Source organism: Scyliorhinus canicula, chromosome 13, assembly GCF_902713615.1.
Source record: "Scyliorhinus canicula chromosome 13, sScyCan1.1, whole genome shotgun sequence".
Taxonomy (NCBI): domain Eukaryota; kingdom Metazoa; phylum Chordata; class Chondrichthyes; order Carcharhiniformes; family Scyliorhinidae; genus Scyliorhinus; species Scyliorhinus canicula.
In genome coordinates this window covers 4286818-4294302 of record NC_052158.1, presented here as the reverse complement: position 1 = coordinate 4294302, position 7485 = coordinate 4286818, and positions in this window count along the sequence as shown.

The following is a 7485-nucleotide window of genomic DNA, read 5'->3' as shown; positions in this document are numbered from 1 at the left end:
GGGTGGGCGGTGGGGGTTATGGGTGGGCGGTGGGGGTTATGGGTGGGCGGTGGGGGTTATGGGTGGGCGGTGGGGGTTATGGGTGGTCGGTGGGGGTTATGGTTGGGCGGTGGGGGTTATGGGTGGGCGGTGGGGGTTATGGGTGGGCGGTGGAGGTTGTGGGTGGGCGGTGGGGGTTATGGGTGGTCGGTGGGGGTTATGGGTGGTCGGTGGGGGTTATGGGTGGTCGGTGGGGGGTTATGGGTGGGCGGTGGGGGTTATGGGTGGGCGGTGGGGGTTATGGGTGGGCGGTGGGGGTTATGGGTGGGCGGTGGGGGTTATGGGTGGGCGGTGGGGGTTATGGGTGGTCGGTGGAGGTTATGGGTGGGCGGTGGGGGTTATGGGTGGGCGGTGGGGGTTATGGGTGGGCGGTGGGGGTTATGGGTGGGCGGTGGGGGTTATGGGTGGGCGGTGGGGGTTATGGGTGGTCGATGCGGGTTATTGTTGGGCAGTGGGGGTTATTGGTGGGCGGTGGGGGTTATGGGTGGTCGGTGGAGGTTATGGGTGGGCGGTGGGGGTTATGGGTGGGGCGGTGGGGGTTATGGGTGGGCGGTGGGGGTTATGGGTGGGCGTGGGGGTTATGGGTGGTCGGTGGGGGGGTTATGGGTGGGCGGTGGGGGTTATGGGTGGGGCGGTGGGGGTTATGGGTGGGCGGTGGGGGTTATGGGTGGGCGGTGGGGGGTTATGGGTGGGCGGTGGGGGTTATGGTGGGCGGTGGGGGTTATGGGTGGGCGGTGGGGGTTATGGGTGGGCGGTGGGGGTTATGGGTGGGCGGTGGGGGTTATGGTGGGCGGTGGGGGTTATGGGTGGGCGGTGGGGGTTATGGGTGGTCGGTGGGGGTTATGGGTGGGCGGTGGGGGTTATGGGTGGGCGGTGGGGGTTATGGGTGGGCGGTGGGGTAGACGGGCAGGGACAAGGGTTGCCCCCTGAATGGGGTTGGGATCCAGGGGTTGGCATGGTGCTGCCGTGAGCGGTTGCCCCCCCAGTTGTTCCCCCCCCCCATGGCAGCGGAGGGTCCCCCACCCCCAGCCGAGGGTCCCCCTCTCCCCACTGAGCACAGGGGGCAATCCCAGCACCCCCCCCCCCCCCCCCCCCCGGACCCTTTCCCTGTGAGCAAAGATGGCCACTCAGCCCCTCGGCTCCCCACAGAAGCCCTTCCGCCCGGTGCCAGCGTGACCACTTGCTGGGGAGGCCGCTGGATGACGGGAGGCCGCTGGATATGGGCTGGCTCCCATTAATTGTCTGGAAATGGGAGATCCCGATTTTCCCGATGGGAGCGGCCGGTTCCATCGCCAATAGTTTGGTGCCTGGCGCGGTTCTCGGTTTCTGCCTCTCCCGCTGTTCACCGTCCTCGTTTAGCTCGAGCGAGAGCGGAACGATGCCGGAAAATCCCACCCAAGATGTCAATTACTGTCTATTTGAGTGAAACTTACACTGAAACTTCCATCTGACTGCCTGCTGCCTTTTCCCCAGGGATATTTCACTGCAGGAAGGTTTATTTAAAAAATAAAACCTCGCAGGAGATTGTTTGGGGTGAGAGGGGGGGACCCACTGGGTGGATTCAGACGGAGAGGCAGCTCCCTCCCTCCTCTCTCTCACACCTCCCTCCTCCCTCTCACCCCTCCCTCCTCTCTCTCACCCCTCCCTCCTCCCTCTCACCCTCCCTCCTCTCTCTCACCCCTCCCTCCTCTCTCACCCCTCCCTCCTCTCTCTCACCCCTCCCTCCTCTCTCACCCCTCCCTCCTCTCTCTCACCCCTCCCTCCTCTCACCCCTCCCTCCTCTCTCTCACCCCTCCCTCCTCTCTCTCACCCCTCCCTCCTCTCTCTCACCCCTCCCTCCTCTCTCACCCCTCCCTCCTCTCTCACCCCTCCCTCCTCTCTCACCCCTCTCTCACCCCTCCCTCCTCTCTCTCACCCCTCCCTCCTCTCTCACCCCTCCCTCCTCTCTCTCACCCCTCCCTCCTCTCTCACCCCTCCCTCCTCTCTCACCCCTCCCTCCTCTCTCTCACCCCTCCCTCCTCTCTCACCCCTCCCTCCTCTCTCACCCCTCCCTCCTCTCTCACCCCTCCCTCCTCTCTCACCCCTCCCTCCTCTCTCACCCCTCCCTCCTCTCTCTCACCCCTCCCTCCTCTCTCTCACCCCTCCCTCCTCTCTCACCCCTCCCTCCTCTCTCTCATCCCTCCCTCCTCTCTCACCCCTCCCTCCTCTCTCACCACTCCCTCCTCTCTCACCCCCCTCCTCTCTCACCCCCTCCTCTCTCACCCCTCCCTCCTCTCTCTCTCACCCCTCCCTCCTCTCTCACCCCTCCCTCCTCTCACCCCTCCCTCCTCTCTCACCCCTCCCTCCTCTCTCTCTCACAGCTCCCTCCTCTCTCACCCCTCCCTCCTCTCTCACCCCTCCCTCCTCTCACCCCTCCCTCCTCTCTCACCCCTCCCTCCTCTCACCCCTCCCTCCTCTCTCACCCCTCCCTCCTCTCACACCCCTCCCTCCTCTCTCACCCCTCCATCCTCTCACACTTCCCTCCTCTCACCCCTCCCTCCTCTATCACCCCTCCCTCCTCTCTCTCTCTCTCCCCTCCCTCCTCTCTCACCCCTCCCTCCTCTCCCTCACCCCCCTCCTCTCTCTCACCCCTCCCTCCTCTCCTTCCACCCTCCCTCTCTCTCTCTCACCCCTCCCTCCTCCCTCACCCCTCCCTCCTCTCTCTCACCCCTCCCTCCTCTCTCTCACCCCTCCCTCCTCTCTCACTCCTCCCCCTCCTCCTCTCACCCCTCCCTCCTCTCTCACCCCTCCCTCCTCTCCTCACCCCTCCCTCCTCTCTCTCACCCCTCCCTCTCTTCACCCCTCCCTCCTCTCTCTCATCCCTCCCTCCTCTCTCACCCCTCCCTCCTCTCTCACCACTCCCTCCTCTCTCACCCCCCTCCTCTCTCACCCCCTCCTCTCTACACCCCTCCCTCCTCTCTCTCTCACCCCTCCCTCCTCTCTCACCCCTCCCTCCTCTCACCCCTCCCTCCTCTCTCACCCCTCCCTCCTCTCTCTCTCACAGCTCCCTCCTCTCTCACCCCTCCCTCCTCTCTCACCCCTCCCTCCTCTCACCCCTCCCTCCTCTCTCACCCCTCCCTCCTCTCACCCCTCCCTCCTCTCTCACCCCTCCCTCCTCTCACACCCCTCCCCTCCTCTCTCACCCCTCCATCCTCTCACACTTCCCTCCTCTCACCCCTCCCTCCTCTATCACCCCTCCTCCTCTCTCTCTCTCTCTCCCTCCCTCCTCTCTCACCCCTCCCTCCTCTCCCTCACCCCCCTCCTCTCTCTCACCCCTCCCTCCTCTCCTTCCACCCTCCCTCTCTCTCTCTCACCCCTCCCTCCTCCCTCACCCCTCCCTCCTCTCTCTCACCCCTCTCTCCTCTCTCTCACCCCTCCCTCCTCTCTCACGCCTCCCTCCTCTCTCTCTCACCCCTCCCTCCTCTCACCCCTCCCTCCTCTCTCACCCCTCCCTCCTCTCTCACCCCTCCATCCTCTCACCCCTCCCTCCTCTATCACCCCTCCCTCCTCTCTCTCTCTCACCCCTCCCTCCTCCCTCACCCCTCCCTCCTCTCTCACCCCTCCCTCCTCTCTCACCCCTCCCTCCTCTCTCTCACCCCTCCCTCCTCTCTCACCCCTCCCTCCTCTCTCTCACCCCTCCCTCCTCTCCCACCCCTCCCTCCTCTCACCCCTCCCTCCTCTCTCACCCCTCCCTCCGTCCTCTCTCACCCCCTCCTCTCTCTCACCCCTCCCTCTCTCCCACCCTTGCCCCACCATTTCTTTCCCACTCACATACACAGAGAATAAATGTTCCTCCTTCCGATGTGGACACAGCTTCAAGGCAGCAAGTTGAGAGTTTCTCTGAGGAGCTGCTGTGTTGGGTCAGCCTGGAGATCTTCAGCTGAAACTCTTGTGTGTCCCAGAGCTGAGTGTCAAACTGGTCTGGCACATGTCCAGGGAGAGCAGGGAGTGGACAGAGCCTCATGGTTATCAAGGAGCAGGCGGAGAGTGACAGGGCCCTGAATCCACAGCCACACTGCAGAGAGATTGACAAGGCTGATGGGCTGGACTCTGCACCCTCTGCTGTCTGTATTGGTGTGGATTCTCCCGCCATGTTGTTAGGGAGGCAGTTACAGGGTTTCAATCACTTTCACTCTCTTTCTTTTCCCTCTTTTTTTCTGTGCTTTCTCATTCCATCTTTTCACTTTTTCCTGTCTTCTCTGCCCCCGGCCGACAAATTCCCTCAGCAACATACCCCGCAGTGAATTTCTCCCCAAAACGCACTCCCATGAATCTGTCCCCCAGGAATCCAGCTGCAACCCTCCCTCCCTCCGGGGAATACCCTCCATTTCCACCCCCAGGAATACCCTCCATCCCCCCCCCCCGGAATAGCCTCCATCTCTCCCCCACACCCACTCCCCGCAGGAATAGCCTCCATCTTTCCCCCTCGCCCCCCAGGAATAGCCTCCATCTCTCTCCCCCCCACCCAGGAATAGCCTCCATCTCCCCCCCCCCCCCACCCAGGAATAGCCTCCATCTCTCTCCCCCCCCCCCCACCCAGGAATAGCCTCCATCTCCCCTCCCCCCACCCAGGAATAGCCTCCATCTCTCCCCCACTCCCCCCAGGATTAGCCTCCATCTCCCTCCCCCCACCAATACCCTCCATTTCCCCCCCACCCACCCAGGAATAGCCTCCATCTCCCCCCCACCCAGGAATAGCCTCCATCTCTCCCCCCCACCCAGGAATAGCCTCCATCTCTCCTCCACTCCCCCAGGAATAGCCTCCATCTCTCCCCTACACCCAGGAATAGCCTCCATCTCTCCCCCACTCCCCCAGGATTAGCCTCCATCTCTCTCCCCCCCCCAATACCCTCCACCTCTTCCCCCCCCCACCCAGGAATAGCCTCCATCTCTCTCCCCCCCCCCCCCCCCCCCCACACCCAGGAATAGCCTCCATCTCTCCCCCACTCCCCCCAGGAATAGCCTCCATCTCTACCCCCCACCACCCAGGAATACCCTCCATCTCCCCCTCCCCCCCGAATACCCTCCATTTCCCCGCCCCGGAATACCCACCATCTTCCCCTTCCCACCCGCTGTGATTTCCCCCAGTTAGTCTCCCCTCTCTCCTCCCCTGAAAACTCCCCTAAACAACACCCTCTGTGACCTCCCCCCCGCCAACCAGTTTGCTGTCAACAAGATTTATTTGTGGGTGTTCAGCAATTTAAAAAGTTGTTTGTGGGTGGGGTGGGGGTGAGGGCGGATGTGCAAAGTTAAAGTCAGAGCAGTGGAGACCGGATGTGGCTCTGTCTGTGTGGCGAGGGGCGATTAAAATGATCCGATTGTTTGACTCCAACAGGAAGGAGATTTCCTTAATTTTGTTTTGTTTCACTGAACTCTGTCCGTGTGTGAAAACCAGACAGTTTCTCCCACTCCAGGCACAGGACACTTTGTGGAACTATTCTCAGAGAATGTGAGGTTTCATTGGGCAAGAGAGAGAGAGAGAGGGAAGAGGGGAGAGGGGGCTGGAGAGAGAGTCACAGAGAGGGAAAGATACAAAGAGAAATAATAATAATCATGTATTGTCACAAGTAGGCTTTAATGAAGTTACTGTGAAAAGCCCCTAGTCGCCACATTCCGGCGCCTGTTCGGGGAGGCTGGTACAGGAATTGAACTCGCACTGCTGGCGTTGTTCTGCTTTACAAGCCAGCTGTTTAGCCCACTGTGCTAAACCAGAGAGGGAGTGACAGAGAGGGTAAGATACAAAGAGAAATAGAGAGAGAGGGAGACACAGAGAGGGAAAGACACAAAGAGAAATAGAGAGAGGGAGACACAGAGAGGGAAAGATGCAAAGAGAAATAGAGAGAGAGAGTCACAGAGAGGGTAAGACGCAAAGAGAAATAGAGAGAGAGGGAGACGCAGAGAGGGAAAGATGCAAAGAGAAATATAGAGAGAGGGGGACACAGAGAGGGAAAGATGCAAAGAGAAATAGAGAGAGAGGAGACACAGAGAGGGAAAGATACAAAGAGAAATAGAGAGAGAGAGTCACAGAGAGGGAAAGATGCAAAGAGAAATAGAGAGAGAGAGAGTCACAGAGAGGGAAAGATACAAAGAGAAATAGAGAGAAAGGGAGACACAGAGAGGACAAACACCCAGGTTTATAATCTATATATTTGGAGATGAGAAACACACAGCGCTGGGTTAACCCAGCTGGATTGATTCCATTCAACAAGCAGCAAGTCCAAGCAGTGGCAGGAAATGTATTTACACTGAAATGTGTAACCAGATTGATTCAGGGGCCTGGGAGAAAAGATCACAAATAAACCCAGTTAAAGCAGCATTCCCAGGAACATCGGAACATTGGGATTCGGAGCAGAAGCCGGCAATTCAGCTCCTGGAGCCTGCTCCGCCATCCAATCAGATCATGGCTGATCTCCTCCTGGTCTCAAATCCACCTCCCAGCCTCTTCTCCATATCCCTTTAACCTGTGTTTTTTATCAGAAATATATCGATCTCCTTCCTGGAACCATTGAATAAGCTGAACCCTAACTGCGCTGTGGGGCAGTGAGTTCCTGTTCTGACACCCTGCGCGAGCGCACGGTCAATTCCAGCCCACACACCCCGGACTCCCAACATAAATGAATTAACCGTGTTTTCCAAAGATCCCCTTGATTGCTCCAATCAGTTACAGACACCAGGGGCTGGATTCTCCCAATTTGAGACTAAGTGCTGACGCCGTCGTGAAAACTGTGGACTTTTACGACGGCAAAAACTGTTCAGCCACTCCGAAGGGGCTAGCACGGGCGTCATGGGAAACGCCAGTTTTCATGCGGAATGGAGCCGGATTGGCCGGTTCCGTGATTGCCGCACAGCCGCAGCCGCCACTTAAGATACTCTTAAGTTACGGCATCCAGTGCAGAAAAAAACTGCACAACCTCCTCAGGGAGGCCAGGGTGAGTAGGCAGAGCTGTGCCCATGCCATCAACCCCCCTACTCCCCACACACATGTGGCACCCCCCCCCCCGGTGGACGGCCGGACCCGCACCCTGCCCCACATGCCAGCGCCCATGCCACCCACAATGGCCGAGTACCCTGGCCACTGATGCCATCAGCTACCCAACCCCTGGGCTGCATGCGCCGGACTGTCTCACACTGTTGTTGTTTGTGTTTGCCCCCCCCCCGGGACAAGGCCACGCACAACCGCCGGGAGCGGGAGAAAATCGAAGCAGGACCACTGCGTCACCTCACTGTGCCCAAGCAGAGGGCACTGGATGTGGTCAGCGGCCCAAAGAGAGGGAGGTCACCAAGGCAGGGGTCAGCGGCACGCGACGAAGTGAGACCCCCGCCTGGTTGTGGATCCTCACGACACAAGTGTGTCCCCCCCAACCCCACCCCAACCCCTCTCACTCCCCTCTAACAACACCCCAACCC